The sequence below is a fragment of the Bos taurus genome, chromosome 11 (assembly GCF_002263795.3).
Source record: "Bos taurus isolate L1 Dominette 01449 registration number 42190680 breed Hereford chromosome 11, ARS-UCD2.0, whole genome shotgun sequence".
In the NCBI taxonomy this organism is placed as follows: Eukaryota; Metazoa; Chordata; class Mammalia; order Artiodactyla; family Bovidae; genus Bos; species Bos taurus.
Window position 1 is genome coordinate 9316785 of NC_037338.1, and position 20076 is coordinate 9336860.

General features: G+C 47.0%; 1 protein-coding gene across 1 annotated transcript in view; it reads right to left on the minus strand.

The window, feature by feature from the left end:
• FHL2 (four and a half LIM domains 2) overlaps positions 1-5972 on the minus strand; it is a 54093-nt gene extending 48121 nt beyond the window's left edge. The window contains exon 1 of the mRNA XM_059891157.1: positions 5950-5972. The gene's annotated coding sequence lies outside the window, so the exon portion shown is untranslated. The remainder of the gene's footprint in view (positions 1-5949) is intronic.
• Positions 5973-20076: the final 14104 nt, after the last annotated feature.

Consider the following 20076-nt stretch of genomic DNA (forward strand, 5'->3'; position numbering starts at 1 on the left):
TTTCATCCGGGACTGCCGTCTGTGTGAGGTCAGGGGTCCCAGGTCTGGGAGTTTATTCTAAGAAGGGAGCCATGGATGTGAACAGAGATGCAGCGAAGAGGACATTTCTTTCTTTTAAAAATATTTTTTGATGTGGGCCATTTTTAAAGTCAAGTTTCTCAGATGGCACTAGCAGTAAAGAATCTGCCTGCCAATGCAGGAAATGCAAAAGACAAGGGTTCGATCCCTGGGTGGGGAAGATTCACTGGAGGAGGGCATTGCAATCCACTCCAGTATTCTTGCCTGGGAAATCCATGAACAGAAGAGCCTGGTGGGCTATAGTCCATAGGGTCACACAAAGGCGGACATGACTGAAATGACTTAGCATGCAAACACACACATTTTAAAGTCTTTGTTGAATTCGTTACAATATTGCCTCTGTTTTATGTTTTGCTTTTTGGCTGCAAGACATGTGGTAGCTTAGCCCCCTTATTAGGGATCAAACCTGCACCTCCTGCTTTGGAAAGCATGTATCTTAATTGCTGGGCTGCCAGGGAAGTCCTAAGGGGACATTTCTTGCAGTTCACTTCATAATTGGGAAAAGCTGGAAGCAACCGGAATCACTAAAAACAGAGGGCTGGTTACACAAGGAAAAGTAAGTCCATAAAGGAAACACATGGCAAACTTCAGCCAGGCTGTGGAAGAGGGTTTAATGATGTAGAAACAGTATACAATCACCGGTACTAAGCAAGCAGCCACTTGAAGGGGAACATGGGGTACTTGCTGTGACAGGCTGCATTCACTTGTCCACCCGCTTCTGAAAGGATGTCCGCTGGATGAGAAAACACGGCTACGTCTGGATGGTGGAATTATGACTGATTTTACTTTCTTCTTTGGCTTATGCACCATCTCTAAATTGTTTACAATGCTCTCACATTGCTTTTATAATAAGAACTTTAGCTTCGTTTAAAATCTAAATTTCTGAGAATGAGAAGAGAGCTTGCTGCACCTGTGCATTAAGGAACCACATTTATTTTAGAACTATGGGATTCCTCAGGGTCTCCCCAGCCTCTGGAAAGACCTCCATAGCACTCAGCAGCTCTTCTTCATGTTGATGCCGACCATGTGATGTAGCAAGACCGAGAGGGCCTCCAGAGCCCCCACCAAGGCCAAGGTAGGTAAGTCAGCAGGAGAGAGGAAAGAAAACAAAAACGCTAAGAGAAAGAGCAGTTGGAGCGTAAGAGCATGTGTGTAATGGGGGTGAGAGAACACCCATAGCCCAGGTCACACCATCTGACTTAACATCCCCACTCATGCTCTGACAGGACAGGACAAAGGCGCTTCGTGCCTTTTATTTGTAGGATTTGTATGCCTGATGACAACTTCCTTTTACGTGTTTGACCTCAACACCTGTGTGGGTAGAGCACCTTTCACTGCTGTGTGTAACGGTAAGGGGCCTCCCCTCCCCCTGGGCTCCAGGGGTCATGGTACAGAGGGGCCCCACCCTCTGAAACTTCCTTTTCTAGATGCAGAGACCAGAGCAGGTCTGCCCCCTCTATAAAACAGGACCTGGTCTAAGGCACAGAATGTGCTGTGTGCTGCGCTAAGTCGCTTCAGTCACGTCTGTCTGTTTGGGACCCCACCGACTATAGCCCGCCAGGCTTCTCTGTCCATGGAATTCTCCAGACAAGAATACTGGAGTGGGTTGCCATCTCCTCCTCCAGGGAATCTTCCGGACACAGTGAGTGAACCTGCGTCTCCTGCACTGGCAGGCGGGTTGTTCTATTTTTTACTATTTTTTACCACTACACCACCTGGGAAGCCCTCAGGCACAGAACGGGTGGTTTCGAAGAGCTGTGTTGGGAACTTGCCTGGTTGTCCAGGGGAGAAGGCGATGGCACCCCACTCCAGTACTCTTGCCTGGAGAATCCCAGGGATGGAGGAGCCTGGTAGGCTGCAGTCCATGGGGTCGCTAAGAGTCGGACACGACTGAGCGACTTCACTTTCACTTTTCACTTTCATGCATTGGAGAAGGAAATGGCAACCCACGCCAGTGTTCTTGCCTGGAGAATCCCAGGGATGGGGGAGCCTGGTAGGCTACAGTCCATGGGGTCGCAAAGAGTTGGACACAACTGAAGCGACTTAGCAGCAGCAGCCAGTGGCTAAGACTCCAGGTTCCCAATGCAGAGGACCCAGGTTTGAACCCTGGTCAGGGAACTAGACCCTGCATGCTGCAACTAAGACCCAGAGAAGCAAAAAAAAAAAAAAAAAAATCTCTGTTTCAAGTCACTGATATAGGAGGGGGCCTACACAGATTTCCCCAGGGCCAGAGCCTGGAGGCTGAGCAACCCTCAGACTGTTTCAAGTCGCTTGGACAGTCCCTCTAAAGCCTACCTGCCTCTGACTTCAGTGCTACTCATGGGTTCAGGTGAGAAGGGGCTCCTCCAGTCTCAGGCCAGTTTCCCAAACATGGGAAGAGATCAGAGCAGGGCCGGGGTGAAAGGGGGTTTGGAGTAAGCCAACCTGAGGTGCCCATGGAGCATGCATCCTCCATAAGGGCTGGTTTAAGTCTCTTCCCTGAGTTCCAGGATGCGCTCGGCAGCACCCAGAGCTGGCTCCCTCCTCTTGGGGCACCTAGCCCTGAAGGGAGAGAGGTGGGCTGGGACAGACTCTGTCCCCTGGAGCAGACACACGTGGGGGCTGTGGCCCAGGATGCTGGGGTGTGGCCAGGACTGGGGTTGCAGGGAGATGCACTGAATGTTGACGAGGTGCCACCTCACTTCCATAACATCACAGAGAAAGGCTGTCCGGCCTTTCTTGGTCCAGTTTTCAAAAACTCAGGGACCAAAACTGAAGGACACCTTGGTCTGGGACAAACACTGTGATTCATCCTTTATCTGTGTATTGAGCCCTGCCCCCTGCTGCCCTGCCCCAGGGACCAAGACGGGAGGGGCATGGATGGAGACCCTCATCCCAGGACTTCCGGGACTTTGTCCCTGGTCACCTGCACTGCCAGCATTCTGGCTGTCGGGCCCTCTGCCCATAAGGTCATAAGATCTCCTTGTTCATTCATCTGTACTATTTATTTTTAAAAAAATATTCGTTGAGCTTTTTCCATGTGTCAAGCACTGTGATAGATCTGGGGCCTCAGCTCTCACATTGAGGCTCTTAAGGATCTCTTGAGTGCTGTTGTCACAGCCCGAGCCTCTCACCTTGAACCTGGGGCATCTTTCTCTTCTGGTCACAGTCGAGGCCATGTCCTGCTGGGCCACCACTGTCACCTTTTCCTGGGATTGCTGCTCTAGGGTGGGCAGCCTTCACCCTTTTGTGGCTCTGGCTGCTCCTGGAACTTGCCAGGGCTGAGTTTTAAAAGTGGTATGGGCACCTCCCTCAGCTGCCTGAGTGCAGCCAGGGGGCCCTCCTGCTGGGGCTGGAAGTCACTGGGGCCCACCCAGCCTGGAACTGCTGCTGGAACGGCCTTTTCCTCCTTGGCCTCTTGGAGTGGGAAAGCACAGGGCCTGATGCACCTGCCCCTAGTGGGAGGGAGCTTGTCTCTTCTGCCCCAGACAGATTTTCCCTGGTTGGATTAGTGGATTTCAAGATGATGGAAGATGAGCTAACCAGGCAGCCAGAGAAGGACAGACAGAGGGCATGAGGAGGGGAACCTAGTGATGAGGCCCACGGGCACAGAGAGCAGCTTCACAGAAGAGGGGAGGAATAGCGTCAGCTCCTGAGCTGGGCCATGCAGGGGCGCCTGATGCCGCTCATCTGCTGAGGGAGCCATGAGGACAAGCCCAGCATTTGCTGTGTGTCCTTGTCTGCTCCAAGCGCTAGGGCTGAAATCTCTCTATAAACATTCCTTCCGCACTTCCCAGAACAAGAAACAGGCAGGAATGGCTGCGTCACTGTTCGGTAGTGTAAATACGGCTGGAAACAGCTCTGGAAAATTTCAACCCGAAAAACAGCATCAGCATTTGTTGGGAGTGAGAAAATCCAGGCATCTCTCCTTTTGCACTTGGCTTCTGCTGAGCTAGTCTGGGTGTTGAAATGAACCAAATTACAGAGTGGGGAAGCTAAGTCAGTGATGGCGGGGTCTCGGGGTCCTGGTCGCTACCAAAAGTGCAGGAAGAAATCTCAGGTGTGTCCAGGACAGGGCTAAGCGCTCCTCATTTAAGAACCCTGAGTTCGACCCATCACTCTGCTGCAAGTGACACTCCAGTGGCACACAAAATGCTACCCAAGGCAGGAGGCATCATTCCTCCAACTGCACATACAGTGGACTCTGATGTCCTCTCCTCTAAGCTCTGGCTCAGTCGCTCAGTTGTGTCTCTTTGCAACCTTATGGACTGAAACCCTCCAGGCTCCTCTGTCCATGGGATTCCTCAGACAAGAATACTGGAGTGGGTTGCCATTTCCTCCTCCAGAGGATCTTCCTGACCCATGGATAGAACCTGTGTCTCCTGCATTGCAGGCGGATTCTTTACCGTTTTACCACCCTTTCTCCTCTAAAAGCCCCTATCAGATCTGCTCTTACCATCTTCATCCACAACAGTTCACCTTGTTGATAGCAGTGCCGTGATTCTCTGCCTAAGCTTCTCCTCTGCGTTTGTTCTCTGGCTTTTGGTTGGGTTTGGCCAGTAGATGGGACCAGCGGAGAGCAGAAGACAGGAGAGTGAGGTCAGGTCCCATGGTTGGCTCTGTCCACCTGGGGATGCCCACAGCACCCTTGAGCCCCTCTCGGGGCTCTGGTGCCAGTCCCTTCTCATGAACTCTGAGGGCTGAGGGTGTGAAGACTTCCACAATCACCAGCTCCAAGATCCTCAACCATCCTTACTGGTTTCTCTCACCACCCACACCTTCGGAGAAAGAACCTTTGGCTTCCCAGCTGACTCAGACAGTGAAGAATCTTCCTGCACTGCAGCAGAGGCAGGTTCGATCTGAGTGGAGAAGATTCCCTGGAGAAGAGAATGGCAACCCACTCCAGTATTCTTGCCTGGAAAATCCCATGGACAGAGGAGCCTGGTAGGCGTGGCAAAGAGGCAGCTACAACTGAGAACTACACTCTAACTTTCATGCCTCCAGTTACCTGGATCAGGTGCAACCTCTCTGCAGCCTGGACCCAGACAGGCACAGAACGTATCTTCCTTAGCAGAGAGAGAGAGAGGGGGTCCCCTGTCCCCTAGCCCACAGGGCTGTGAATGAAGGGACAGCTGGGGTGTGGTCAGGAGCTCGAATCCAAGAATGGACTGCCTCACCCATGACTCAGGGCCACACAGGCCTGCAGGCTCTGGAGCAGCAAAGGTCAGAAAAGAACTCAGAGCCTCGTGGGAGAACTTCCTACTGTGTTGTGGGAATGGGTGCCCCAGGTCCTCATTAAATTGCTTTATAGGAAATAAAGCAATATTTCCTGCACAGCTCTGTTTCTAGGCCAAGATGTACAATGCCACCTGCCATTTCACGTGCTCTTGCCATACACCAGGCGCCATCCATGTGGTGGAGCGTGCCCTGAAGGCCATGTCCACGAGCCTCATGGTCCTGCTGGTGAAAGCCAGGCTGCCCATCCCTTCCCCCCAGGGGAAGCCTGGGGAAACGCCAGTGTTCTGACTGTGGAGGCCCTCACTCTTCACCTGCCTCATCTTCCTCTGAGGGGATGAGGGGACCTCTGAGCTGCAGGAGACTGAGGGTCTACAGGCAAACCCAGCTCAGCCCAGAGAGAGAGGAGCCTCCACCAGCAGCGGCTTCACAGGTGCCACCCAAGTTCCTGGAAACTCTCCATCTGCTTGAGTGCCATTCGCTGTCCCCAAGGGGGTGACATTTGAAGCCAGACCAATGACAAAATAGAGAAGACAGAGAGGAAACCCTCTGCAGGTGGGGCTCCCTCCCACCTCCCAGGCCTACCCCTCAGTTCTGCTCTCTCCCACAGTCATAAAAGCTGAAACTGAAGAGCAGAGAGAGGAAGCAATCACTCACCTCGTGCTTCCTGCTGCTTCAGAGGAGAGGCACGCCTCATTCCTTCCCCCGGTAACTGAAGCGTTTACCAAGTCTGTGTGCACCACCATTCTGATGGCGGCTCCATCTGCGCGGACCTGGGCAGGGCCGCCTTCTTCAGGACCGGTGGAGCATCGCCTGACTGCGAATGGCCAGAGTGCCCGCCTGATTGTAAGCAATAGCGTTTCAGGAGTCATGCGAAGCGCAGTCCTCATGACTCACACTGTACCCGCAGAGTCATTTCAGAATGTCCTAAATGCCTGGGATTATGGGCTTGTATATGTTCAGGAGGAAAGCTACAAGGTGGGGCTTCCCTGGTGGTCCAGGGCTTAACACCTCACCTTTCACTTCAGGGGGTGCAGGTTCGATTCCTGACAGAAGCAATATTGTAACAAATCCAATAAAGATTTTTTTTTTAAAATCACAAGGTAGATACATTTTAAAATGTGAGGCTTTTTATTGCAGTAGAACATACATAACACACAATCAGGTGGCTTGGTGGTAAAGAATCTTCCAGGCAATGCAGGAGATGAGGGCTTGATCCCTGGGTTGGGAAGATTCCCTGGAGTAGGAAATGGCAACCCGCTCCAGTATTCTTTGCTGGAGTATGCCATGGACAGAGGAGCCTGGTGAGTTACAGTCCACGGGGCAGCAGAGAGTCAGACACAGCTGAGTACTGAGCACATACATAGCATACAGTCGACCAGTCTAACCATTTTAAATGGACAGCTCAGTGGCATTAAGTACATTCATGTCACTGTGCAGCCTTTCGCACCACCCAGCCTCATAACTGGCCACCTTTCCTAAGGGAAGCTCTGCACCTGTTAACTCCCTCTTTCCTCCTCCCCCAGCCCCTGGCAACCAGCATTCTCCTTAGGTACCTTGGTAAGTGGAATTTTATGCAGGATTTGTCCTTTTGCACCGAGCTAAAGGGAACACAACAGTTTCCCCTTTATGCTCTCACATTTCACTTCCGGCACCAAATGTGTTTTCTTTGGCCCTCATCAACCAGTTCTCCAATGCTCTGTGGCCACCAGCTGAGTGTCCTACGAGTCACGTCCGTTCTGACACCGTCCTGCTGGACGTGACATCAGATCACACAGCCGAAGGGCTCAGGCCCCCAAGGCCACCCCAGTTTCAGCAACATCCCTCTGACTTTTCCCATGACCACCTCCCTTGGCTCTATGGTTTGCTAGGATGGCAAACACTTTCCTTATGTTTACCTGTTTAATATGAAGGCCAGAACTCAGGAACAGCCAGAGAGAAGAGATACATGGGCAAGGTGTGGGTGGGTGGGGCATGGGCCCGGCGTGAGTAACCCCAGGTGCACCACCCTCCCCTTCTCACCAGGTAGATACATTTTAAAATGTGAGGATTTTTATTGTAGTAGAATATACATAACACACAATCAGATGGTGTGGTAGTAAAGAATCCGTTCTCTGAACCCCTTCCCTCTAAGAAGTAAAATGGAATTTTAATTGATGGAAGAAGTTTTCCATCTCCAGTGGGTTTTCTGGAGGCTTTATTACAAGTGCAATCGATTAAGTCAATGACTTCAGGAGAGAGAAACTCAATCTTTCCTTCTCTGAGGTCGGGGTAGGACTGCAAGTGCCAAACCCTAATCACAGGACTCGTTCCCTTGGCAACAAGCAGCCCGCATCCTTAGGGGCTTTCCAGAAAGTCATCTCACTGACATAAATTTAGGTTTGGTTGAAAGAGGCTTGTTGTGAACATCAGGACCTTGTTTTCACCTTTACCCTCTGGAGCTATTTTAGGACCTGGGACAAAACCCAAATATTATAACAAAAGATCTGTTTTGTTCCTATCTCTTAGAAATTCTAAGGGCTTTAGGTGGTCTGGCCATAAACTGGCAACCATATGGTCTGTACATATATGCGACTGTTCATTCACACTGGCTTTCATCAGGTAGCACAGGGTCTCTAGTGTTCATCATGTTTCAGCAGGTGTCAAGAGTTTCCTTTCTTTTTTTTTGTGATTTTTTTTTATTTTTAAGCTCTTAATTGAATTTGTTACAATATTGCTTCTGTTTTCTGTTTTGGTGTTTTGGCCACCAGGAATGCTGGATCTTAGCTCCCGGACCTGGGGATCAAAACCATGGCCCCTGTACTGGAAGATGGAGTCCTAACTGTGGACCAAAAGCGAAGTCCCTCCCTCCTTTATAAGGCTGAATAATATTTCATTGCATGTATATACACATTCTGTTGATCCTGTTAGAAAGAAACCATAGGATCCCTTTGCCTCCGGGATGAGGTCATTTGCCTCCAGGACAGCTATTAAGACTAAAACTGCAATTTTAACCTCTCCCAGAAACGTAACCTTTAAACAGACAATCTGAAACTTCCTAGTCAGCCCTAGAATGCAGTCATCTGCACAGTAAGACCCCTGCCTGTTCCCCATAGGGGAGGTGATCTGGCCTGAAACAGCTCTTTTCTTTTGCTACTGATTTCCTTGCCCCACCCTCCCTCCACCCGTAATAACCTTCCATTTATTACAACTCCCTGGGGCACACTTCTAGCTACTGGGATTCACCAGTTGTTGGGAAAAGCCAGTAAGATCTTCAAATTTTGTTTTCTAATATCTGAATTTTGTTTTCTAACATCCGTGTATGGTTGATGGATGGTGGGTGGCACAGGCAACAATTTACTTTCTTAAGTCACCTTGTACGCTTTTTTAGAATAAATACACAGAAGCACAACTTAAGAATCCGAGAAGTCTGGCTGGCCTCTGTACCTCAGTTAGGAGAAATGTCAGAAGAGTGGGTGTTTTGTGGATATTTCCTTGCCTTGAACTCTGCAACAGCATAAGGGAGTTTTAATGCAAATTTCTGTGACCAACGAACAGTGAGACAAACAAACCAAACCCTCAGAGTTTAGAGCAGAGAAAGGTTTACTGCACAGCCTAGCAAGGAGTGTGGCTCAGGTACCAGAAGCCCCAAGCTCCCCAGAGGATTTCAGCAAAACACTTTTAAAAGCAGGTGACGGAGGCGGGTCTCAGGGTGTGTGATCAGTCCTCTGGTTGACTGATGGTGCGGCAGCCCGTGGTGTCATAGGGATGAACACCATCAGTCCTTAGGCTCCAGGAGGCCTGGGGCTGTGGGCTCAAGATTGTCAAGTAGTTAACATCTTTCATTTGGTGGAAAGTGAAAGTGAAAGTCGCTCAGTCCTGCCCAACTCATTGCAACCCCATGGACTATACAGTCCATGGAATTCTCCAGGCCAGAGTACCGGAGTGGGTAGCCTTTCTCTTCTCCAGGGGATCTTTCCAACCCAGGGATCGAACCCAGGTCTCCTGCATTGCAGGCGAATACTTTACCAGCTGAGCTACCAGGGAAGCCCATTTGGTGGAGAGGGTGGTTTTTCACATCTGCAAAATAACTCAGGAAATGTGTATTATTTACTATTATCCAGGTGTTTCTGAAAAGAGCTAAAGCAGAAGATGGAGGGGGAAGGCCTGGTCTCCTGCCACCTGCCAGGTCAGTGGGGAGATAAATAGACCCGACTCCCAGGAATTCTTGGTCCTCGCTCCCCACATCATGTCTGTGCTGGTCCATGATGTCAGGGAGGACTGGGATGCTGGCTCTGGATCTCCTCACTTAGATCCACCCTCACCCCTGCCCCCGCCATACCACCAGGGCCACATGCCCGAGTCCGAGGGATTCTCAAGAGTCTTCTCCAGCACCACAATTAGAAAGCATCAATTCTTCAGTGCTCAGCCTTCTTTATGGTCCAACTCTCACATCTGTAATGACTACTGGAAAAATCATAGCTTTGACTATACGGACTTTATTGGCAAAGTGGGACCAGATGCCCATCTCAAAGGCATTTAAAACAACCCTCTCTTTAGAAGAAACTAGAATCCTTTGCATTCCTTTATCCTGACCTGCCCCAGGATAGAATTTAATCCCTTATGTAGCAATAGTGTAGTGTAGCTTGGGAGGCATCATCATTCATTCCTGCATTATTCATGCTTTCATCATTCAGGAAATTCTTACAGTTACCTCTTATGAGAAAGGTGATGCTGTCACGCACAGCGCGGGGCATTCATTCCTAATAACGGCTTCCCATGACCTCAGAGAACCTTTGCTCTGCTGCACTAAGGAGAAACCTCCAGGTGAAATTCATGTTTAGTGAGTCATTGCTGACCCCTGATTGAATCTGAATCACCTCGTATCTCTAGCCACTCTTTAGCTTTGTGTAGTGGGATTCAAAGCTTGGGTCTCAGACAGATGAAATCATAGAGGAAGAAACAAGCAACCACCACGAGCACTCTGAGGTCCCAGGAGAAGCTGACTTTTCAGACGCCATCACCAACATTAGCTTGAGCTCAGCATATGAGCCCAATTCAAGATGAGTGGACCCAAGTAAGAAGGAGGTCTTGGAGGCTGGGCCACAGCAACTGTTGCTGTGATAACTGGTGTTTATTCTCTGTGATCATGTGCAAGTCAGTTCTGGCCCGTAGCTGGTAACCCGAGCCTGGCATTGGCCTGGCCAAGCGTTGATGGAGAGCTGCAGCCATGGTGACAGAGAGAGAGGCTGCCCATGAATTCCCTAGCACCATGAAGAGAATTCAGGAACAGGAATGGAAACTTGCTCAGGAGCAAAGACTAGAGTGAGTGTAAATTACCAAGTGAAACACAGATTTCTTTTATTTTTTCCTATTTTAAAAAAAATTATTATTTATTTTTTCTTTACAATATTGTATTGGTTTTGCCATACCTCAACATGCATCCGCCATGGGTGTACATGTGAAACACAGATTTCTGACTTGAGAAGCTTGATCCATCTAATTGTCAGACACAAACATCCAGTGGGCTATTTTGGAGTTGAAATAAGGGAGGACGTGAAATATTGAAGCTATAAATGAGAACATTGAATTGGGCCACATTAAGTGTGAGCCAAAAAATACCTTATGCAAAGCTTAAAAAAGGCAAACACAAATTAGGAGAAATATTTATAATAGGACATAGTATTAACATACCAGATGGTGACTGCAGCCATGAATTTAAAAGGCGCTTACTTCTTGGAAAGAAAGTTATGACCAACCTAGGTAGCATATTAAAAAGTAGAGACATTACTTTGCCAATAAAGATTCGTCTAGTCAAGGCTATGGTTTCTCCCGTGGTCATGTATGGATGTGAGAGTTGGACTGTGAAGAAGGCTGAGCACCGAAGAATTGATGCTTTTGGATTGTGGTGCTGGAGAAGACTCTTGAGAGTCCCTTGGACTGCAAGGAGATCTAACCAGTCCATTCTAAAGGAGATCAGCCCTGGGTGTTCACTGGAAGGACTGATGCTAAAGCTGAAACTCCAGTACTTTGGCCACCTCATGCGAAGAGTTGACTCATTGGAAAAGACTCTGATGCTGGGAGGGATTGGGGGCAGGAGGAGAAGGGGAAGACAGAGGATGAGATGGCTGGATGGCATCACCGACTCAATGGACGTGGTTTGAGTGTTTTTATTTTCTATTTTCTATTGAGAAACGGAATATTTCCTGCCTTATTCACTTTCACTTTTGCACTTCCCTCATAGCTCAGACGGTAAAGCATCTGCTTACAAATTGGGAGACCTGGGTTCGATCCCTGGGTCGGGAAGATCCCATGGAGAAGGATATGGCTACCCACTCCAGTACTCTTGCCTGGAAAATCCCATGGACAGAGGAGCCTGGCAGGCTGCAGTCCACGGGGTTGCAAAGAGTCGGACACGACTGAGCGACTTCATTTTCACTTTCTTTCACTTATCAGTAAATAAGGATATCCTTGTTTATCAGATCAGATCAGATCAGTCATTTAGTCGTGTTCGACTCTTTGCAACCCCATGAATCGCAGCACGCCAGGCCTCCCTGTCCATCACCAGCTCCCAGAGTTCACCCAGACTCATGTCCATCGAGTCAGTGATGCCATCCAGCCATCTCATCCTCTGTCGTCCCCTTCTCCTCCTGCCCCCAATCCCTCCCAGCATCAGAGTCTTTTCCAATGAGTCAACTCTTCGCATCAGGTGGCCAAAGTACTGGAATTTCAGCTTTAGCATCATTCCTTCCAAAGAAATCCCAGGGCTGATCTCCTTCAGAATGGACTGGTTGGATCTCCTTGCAGTCCAAGGGACTCTCAAGAGTCTTCTCCAACACCACAGTTCAAAAGCATCAATTCTTCGGCACTCAGCCTTCTGCACAGTCCAACTCTCACATCCATACATGACCACAGGGAAAACCATAGCCTTGACTAGATGAACCTTTGTTGGCAAAGTAATGTCTCTGCTTTTGAATATGCTATCTAGGTTGGTCATAACTTTCCTTCCAAGGAGTAAGAGTCTTTTAATTTCATGGCTGCAGTCACCATCTGCAGTGATTTTGGAGCCCAGAAAAATAAAGTCTGACACTGTTTCCACTGTTTCCCCATCTATTTCCCATGAAGTGATGGGACCAGATGCCATGATCTTTGTTTTCTGAATGTTGAGCCTTAAGCCAACTTTTTTACTCTCCACTTTCACTTTGATCAAGAGGCTTTTGAGTTCCTCTTCACTTTCTGCCATAAGGGTGGTATCACCTGCATATCTGAGGTTATTGATATTTCTCCCAGCAATCTTGATTCCAGCTTGTGTTTCTTCCAGTCCAGTGTTTCTCATGATGTACTCTGCATATAAGTTAAATAAACAGGGTGACAATATACAGCCTTGATGTACTCCTTTTCCTATTTGGAACCAGTCTGTTGTTCCATGTCCAGTTCTAACTGTTGCTTCCTGACCTGCATACAAATTTCTCAAGAGGCAGATCAGGTGGTCTGATATTCCCATCTCTTTCAGAATTTTCCACAGTTTATTGTGATCCACACAGTCAAAGGCTTTGGCATAGTCAATAAAGCAGAAATAGATGTTTTTCTGGAACTCTCTTGCTTTTTCCATGATCCAGCAGATATTGGCAATTTCATCTCTGGTTCCTCTGTCTTTTCTAAAACCAGCTTGAACATCAGGAAGTTCACGGTTCACATATTGCTGAGGCCTGGCGTGGAGAATTTTGAGCATTACTTTACTAGCATGTGAGATGAGTGCAATTGTGTGGTAGTTTGAGCATTCTTTGGCATTGCCTTTCTGTGGGGTTGGAATGAAAACTGACCTTTTCCAGTCCTGTGGCCACTGCTGAGTTTTCCAAATTTGCTGGCATATTGAGTGTAGCACTTTCACAGCATCATCTTTCAGGATTTGGAATAGCTCAACTGGAATTCCATCACCTCCACTAGCTTTGTTCATAGTGATGCTTTCTAAGGCCCACTTGACTTCACATTCCAGGATGTCTGGCTCTAGGTCAGTGATCACACCACCATGATTATCTGGGTCGTGAAGATCTTTTTTGTACAGTTCTTCTGTGTATTCTTGCCATCTCTTCTTAATATCTTCTGCTTCTATTAGGTCCATACCATTTCTGTCCTTTATTGAGCCCATCTTTGCATGAAATGTTCCTTTGGTATCTCTGATTTTCTTGAAGAGATTTCTAGTCTTTCCCATTCTGTTGTTTCCCTCTATTTCTTTGCATTGATCGCTGAAGAAGGCTTTCTTATCTCTTCTTGCTATTCTTTGGAACTCTGCATTCAGATGTTTATATCTTTCCTTTTCTCCTTTGCTTTTCGCTTCTCTTCTTTTCACAGCTATTTGTAAGGCCTCCCCAGACAGCCATTTTGCTTTTTTGCATTTCTTTTCCATGGGGATGGTCTTGATCCCTGTCTCCTGTACAATGTCATGAACCTCATTCCATAGCTCATCAGGTACTCTATCTATCAGATCTAGTCCCTTAAATCTATTTCTCACTTCGACTGTATAATCATAAGGGATTTGATTTAGGTCATACCTGAATGGTCTAGTGGTTTTCCCTACTTTCTTCAATTTCAGTCTGAATTTGGCCATAAGGAGTTCATGATGTGAGCCACAGTCAGCTCCTGGTCTTGTTTTGCTGACTGTATAGAGCTTCTCCATCTTTGGCTGCAAAGTATATAATCAATCTGATTTCGGTGTTGACCATCTGGTGATGTCCATGTACAGAGTCTTCTCTTGTGTTGTTGGAAGAGGGTGTTTGTTATGATCAGTGCATTTTCTTGGCAAAACTCTAGTAGTCTTTGCCCTGCTTCATTCCGTATTCCAAGGCCAAATTTGCCTGTTACTCCAGGTGTTTCTTGACTTCCTTGTTTACCAGTCATCAGCAATTGCAGCCACACACATTCCTTTGATGTACATCTCAGCTATCTGGGGCCTGGGGCCGGCCGGCCGTTATCCTGTGTTCTCACCTCTGGAGATCCCTCAGGGCTCAGCATGGGGAGTGGCTGCAGTCTACAGCAGCTAAATGGCAAGTATTAGTTTCTTCCTCAATACCTGACATTTAGCCTCCATAGACTGAGCCACTCCCCATGCTGAGCCCTGAGGGAACTCCGGATGTGAGAACACAGGATACCGGCCCCAAGAACTGAGATGTATATCAAAGGAATGTGTTTACGGAACTTGGGGTATTTGGTTTTATTTAATGAACAATCATCTTTTGACATTCAGGTTACTTGCCCTTTGTTGTAAAACTTCTATATAACCTGGCTCCTCCCCTTGGCTCCCCTGAGCTGTTCTCTCAGGGTTGTTTGAGAGGCTGTCTCCTCAACTTAAGTCCTAAAAAATTCTTACTGAATAAAACGTAACTCTCAACTTTAGGTTGTGAATACTTTCAGACACAACTGAGCGACTGAACTGAACTCCGAACTTTTTAAGTACACAACATTTTTCCAGGTTATCATTCATTACTTTTTATAATGAACATGTATAATTTTTAAACAGAAAAAGGGAACATAATACATTTTCATGGAGATTCAACTGCTGAACTAGAACTCAAATTCCACTGCTGGATCCCCTGTCCTCTCCTACTGCTGCTTTGCCTTCAAGCAATCCGGAGCCTTAGGCTCTGCCCGTGGGGATGTTTGTGTGTAAGTGTGTGGGTTGGGGGGCAAGGGACGAAAAACAGCAAGATTCCCCAGTTCCTCCTCTGTCAGTGGGTGGGGAATTTCCCTTACCTTCTGAACAGCACCCTGTCAACAGTGACTGTGATGACAAAAGCATCTGCCATCTATGGGGAGGCATCACCCCCAGTTCAAAATTCTGTTTTTGTAAAGGAAATTCTCTTTCATAAGATTGGAACAGCTGTGCTCAAAGTCACACATTAAAGATAGCCGTGGGCCACTTCTTGGGATGGAATGAAAGTCATTTGGGTTCAGGGATACGTGGGAATGAATAGAAAAATTCTACATGCTGCACATCTGTGCATGTGCTGCTGTGTGTGTGTGTGTGTCTAAGTGTACACACTTGCAGAGCATCAAGAGATGCTCAGGAGCTAAGTGTGAATGCTTCCCTAAGTGTGTTGTTGGCACACATGAAAAAGGAACGTTTTGACCAGAGTCATTTTCTTTACTTTTTTGCTGTTATTTTTTTGAACTTTTTATTTTATATTGGGGTATAGCCTAAAAATTGATGCTTTTGAACTGTGGTGTTGGAGAAGACTCTTGAGAGTCCCTTGGACTGCAAGGAGATCCAACCAGTCCATTCTGAAGGAGATCAGCCCTGGGATTTCTTTGGAGGAAATGATGCTAAAACTGAAAATCCAGTACTTTGGCCACCTGATGCGAAGAGTTGACTCATTGGAAAAGACTCTGATGCTGGGAGGGATTGGGGGCAGGAGGAGAAGGGGACGACAGAGGATGAGATGGCTGGATGGCATCACTGACTAGATGGACGTGAGTCTACGTGAACTCCGGGAGTTGGCGATGGACAGGGAGGCCTGGCGTGCTGCGATTCATGGGGTCGCAGAGTCGGACACGACTGAGCGACTGAACTGAACTGAACTGATAGCCCATTAATGATGTTGCGATGGTTTCAGGTGGACAGCAAAGGGACTCAGCCAAAGGTATACATGTGTCCATTCTCCTCCAGAGTCCCCTCCCATTCAGGCAGCTACATAACATTGCTCAGAGTTCCCTGGGCCACGCAGTAGGTGCTTGTTGGTTATCCATTTTATTTTCCTTTTGAAGTATTTATTTTGTATTGAAGTATAGCCAATTAACAATATTACAATAGTTTCAGGTGAACAGAGATGGGACTCAACGATACATATACATGTATCCATTCTCCCCCAAAATCCCCTCCCATCCAGGCTGCCATGTGACAGTGAGCAGAGTCCCATGTGCTATACAGTGGGACCTTGTTGGTTATCCATTGTAAATAGAGCAGTGTGTACATGACCTTCCCAAACTTCCTAACTATCCACTTCCCCCATCCTTCCCCGCAGAAACTATAAGTTCATTCTCTAAGCTGACCAGAATCACTTTTCACACAACTGGCAGCCAAGTGATCCTGGGAGGGAAATATATTCTGGAGAAGCCTCAGAATCTTCCAGCTATGCTTAGTTCATGCTCGTACACGTGCTCAGTCATGTCCTACTCTTTGTGAACTCCTGGACTGTAGCCTGCCAGGCTCCTCTGTCCTTGGAATTTCCCAGGCAAGAATACTGGAGTGGGTTGCCATTTCCTGCTCCAGGAGCTTAGTTGAGGCCACTCCAACCTGTCCCAGTTCAGAGATCAGCTCTGGAGGAATGAACCAGTAGGTCAGCTGGATTATTTTTTTTAAAAAAGGTAAAACTTGGATTCAGGAGTTTGAGTACAAGGTAACACCCATCTCCACTTGGATTAGATGCATGGAAAAGCTCCACTTAAATCATGTATTTAAGGGCGTGAAGGTACATCAAGAGATAGTCTTGATGGAATGCTTCATGGGTTTCCTCAAGGTCTGTGTATTTAATAATACATCTTCCTTTTCCTAACTAGGCCTTTTATATTCTTCAGATACACCATGAAAGCCAAAATGGTGGTTGACATTTTAGGCAAAAAACCTATATATCCATACATGCAAGAAAATAATTAATTTCAGTTTTTAGATACACAGATCTTGAGTAATATTATTACTAACAAGTTTAACAGGATTTCGGAATCATTAGGGAGAGACAATGTTGGTGTTTCAGAACATGCCAGGACTAACAACATGGTCCCCATCAGGCAAGCACAGTTTCTCACCTTCTGCTGGGTGGCCCAGCCTAGTGGGAGGGAAAATAGCCAGTTTTATGTTTAAGGTTTACAACGTTTTTTTTTTTTTTTTATGTAGACCATTTTAAAAGTCTTTATTGAATTTATTAAAATATTGCTTCTGCTTTTTTTGCTTCTTTGGCTGCGAGGCATGTGGGACATTTGCTCCCTGACCAGGGACTGAACTTGCACTCCCTGCAATGGAAAGTGAAGTCTAAAGCACTGGACTCCCAGGGAAGTCCCCCAAATAATCAGTTTTTAGAGGGCAGTAGACTCTGATGCTGGGAGGGACTGGGGGCAGGAGGAGAAGGGGACGACAGAGGATGAGATGGCTGGATGGCATCACCGTCTCAATGGACGTGAGTTTCAGTGAACTCCGGGAGTTGGTGTTGGACAGGGAGGCCTGGTGTGCTGCGATTCATGGGGTCGCAAAGAGTCGGACATGACTGAGCGACTTCACTTTCACTTTTCACTTTCATGCATTGGAGAAGGCAATGGCAACCCACTGCAGTGTTCTTGCCTGAAGAATCCAAGGGATGGGGGAGCCTGGTGGGCTGCCATCTATGGGGTCGCACAAAGTCGGACATGACTGAAGCGACTTAGCAGCAGCAGCAGGCATACTGCAAATGAGTTTTTCAATGGCATTCTGAGTGTGGAAACCAATTTAGTTAACACAGTGAAGCAATCAGTTATGAAACTGTGCAAATGGTATTCAGATGGAGGAGACTAGACACTAGAGAGTGTCAGAAAGTCCGATAGCAGTGGGCTGTCAGTGCGCCATGAGATGGCTTCTCTTACAAACAGGCATGTCCTGATTTACATGTTAGTCTTATCATACATAATGCAAAGCTCTTTATTAGCTATGCTTTCATGTTGATGAAAGAACTGTGCACAGACCTTAACGCTGAAATTCAAAAGACAGTATTAAATTAGAGAGAGATGTAAAGATCTATGGGCTTCCTGGTGGCTCAGACGGTAAAGGCACTGTCTGTACTGCAGGAGACCCAGGTTTGATCCCTGCGTCATGCAGATGCCCTGGAGAAGGCAATGGTTACCCACTCCAGTATTCTTGCCTGGAGAATTCTATGGACAGAGGAGAATTGTGGGCTATAGTCTATGAGGTCGCAAAGAGTCAGACATGACTGACCAACTGTCTACATAGGCACACACACGCTCACACACAAATATCTAGAATGCTCTTATATACTGTACTGATCATGTTATATACACAATGCTCATAAGATTATAAATTTGAGAATTTCACATCTGTACCCTTTCAAACTGGAGGAAACAGAGCATATTTTGTCAAATTTAAGAGCCTCTTTACTCATGTCGGGTGCTTGGCATGAAGCCACACTAGAACTTTGGAAGCTATAAAATCTGTTTACCCTGAGTAAAATACAATTTCCTGTTTAGGGGCCTGGGAGGAAGCAAGCTTTTCAAAAGGGGCTTGTTGAAATCTCTTTAAGTGTTCTTGGACATTAGGAAAGCAATAGCTGGCTGTATTAAGCGCAAGTGTGGTAGAAACATAGGGATTATATTTCACCTAAAGTACACATAAATTTGCAAGTCCAGGAAGGGAGAGATTTGGTTTTGCTGAACTAAAATAGTTGAAAAATAGTTGATGACATTTGATAAAAATCAAGATGCTACCATATTTGTCAGCTTTTGGTGGAAATGAACTCTAACCTGCATAAAACAAGCGGCCCCAATCTTTAAATCGCGCTACAGTACTGGTCATCATAATTTATGAAAACATGGAAGGTTTCAGGGCAACGCAGATTCACCAGGAAGACTCTCCAGACACACAGGGAGGGAGCTCGGAGTTAACTGATTCTTTGATGTTTCATGGGTTCTACAGCAAAGACATTTTAACCCAGGCACAAAGACTGACCCTTGGGGGAGGTCAAGGGTGGGGAAAGAGGTTAGCAATCCTTTCAGACTGGACCCCTACCATCAGTGGGGAAGTCACGGGCTTAGGGTCTAACAGGAGGCGCTGGGAGGGTCAGGAACAGACATGGGGAGGAAGGAAGCCCTGGGGAAGTGAGAGAAAGAAATGAACGCTGTGCCAACAGGAGGAAGGGGTCAGAATCATTCCATCCTGGTTTAGAAGATACGATAAAATAGAGTGAAAATGCTACAACTCCCTAACAATTAACTTGGCAAGGAGATAGGGCCGCTCCTCCAGGAAACAGAAAGATGAAAGTAGGTAACAATTCTTCCTTCCTAAGCGCAGGGTGAGGGGCTGCTGTCCTCTGCCCCCACTTCCTTCCTCCCTTCCTTCCACACAGGTTCTGGGCTGTCTCAGAAAAAAAAGACATCTGCTGAACAGATGACACAGTGACACAAGCCTTCTTAAAATGCACAGTCAGTGCCCTGTTTTTCCATCATTATCTGTTTCATCACAAGAGATCAAGAGGAAGAAGACCTCCCAGATCACTGTTCTATTTTGTGAGGAATCCGAGTGGGCTTTGAGCAAGGAGTCAAAATCTGTTTTCTCTCGTGAAGGTATTCATTAATTTTCAGGTGGGCAGGAAGTAGAAAAGGAGGTCAGATGAAAGCAAAAAAAAAACCACAAAAATGAAAGCATCCTATTTCTTTCTTTCAAAAACCAATCTCCCCCAAAGAGGGTGGGTCAGTCAGTGGGGGTAGGGTGAGGAACACCCATCAAGAGTCACTTCTACGAGTTCTGAAGCCCAGGATGGAAAAGTCAACTATGATCTGAAGGTCATAAGTGACTACTATGAACACTTTAATATATGCTAACAAACTGGATGGCCTAGGCAAGTGGATAAATTCCTAGAGACGTATGACCTACCAAGGCCAACCAATGAAGAAACAGAAACTCTGAACAGATCTATAACTAGCTTGGGGATTGAATCGATAATCAATAACCTTCCAACAATCTAAAAAGAAATGATACAAATGAAGTGAATAAGTGAAGGTCACTCAGTTGTGTCCAACTCATTGTGACTCCCTGGACTATACAGTCCATGG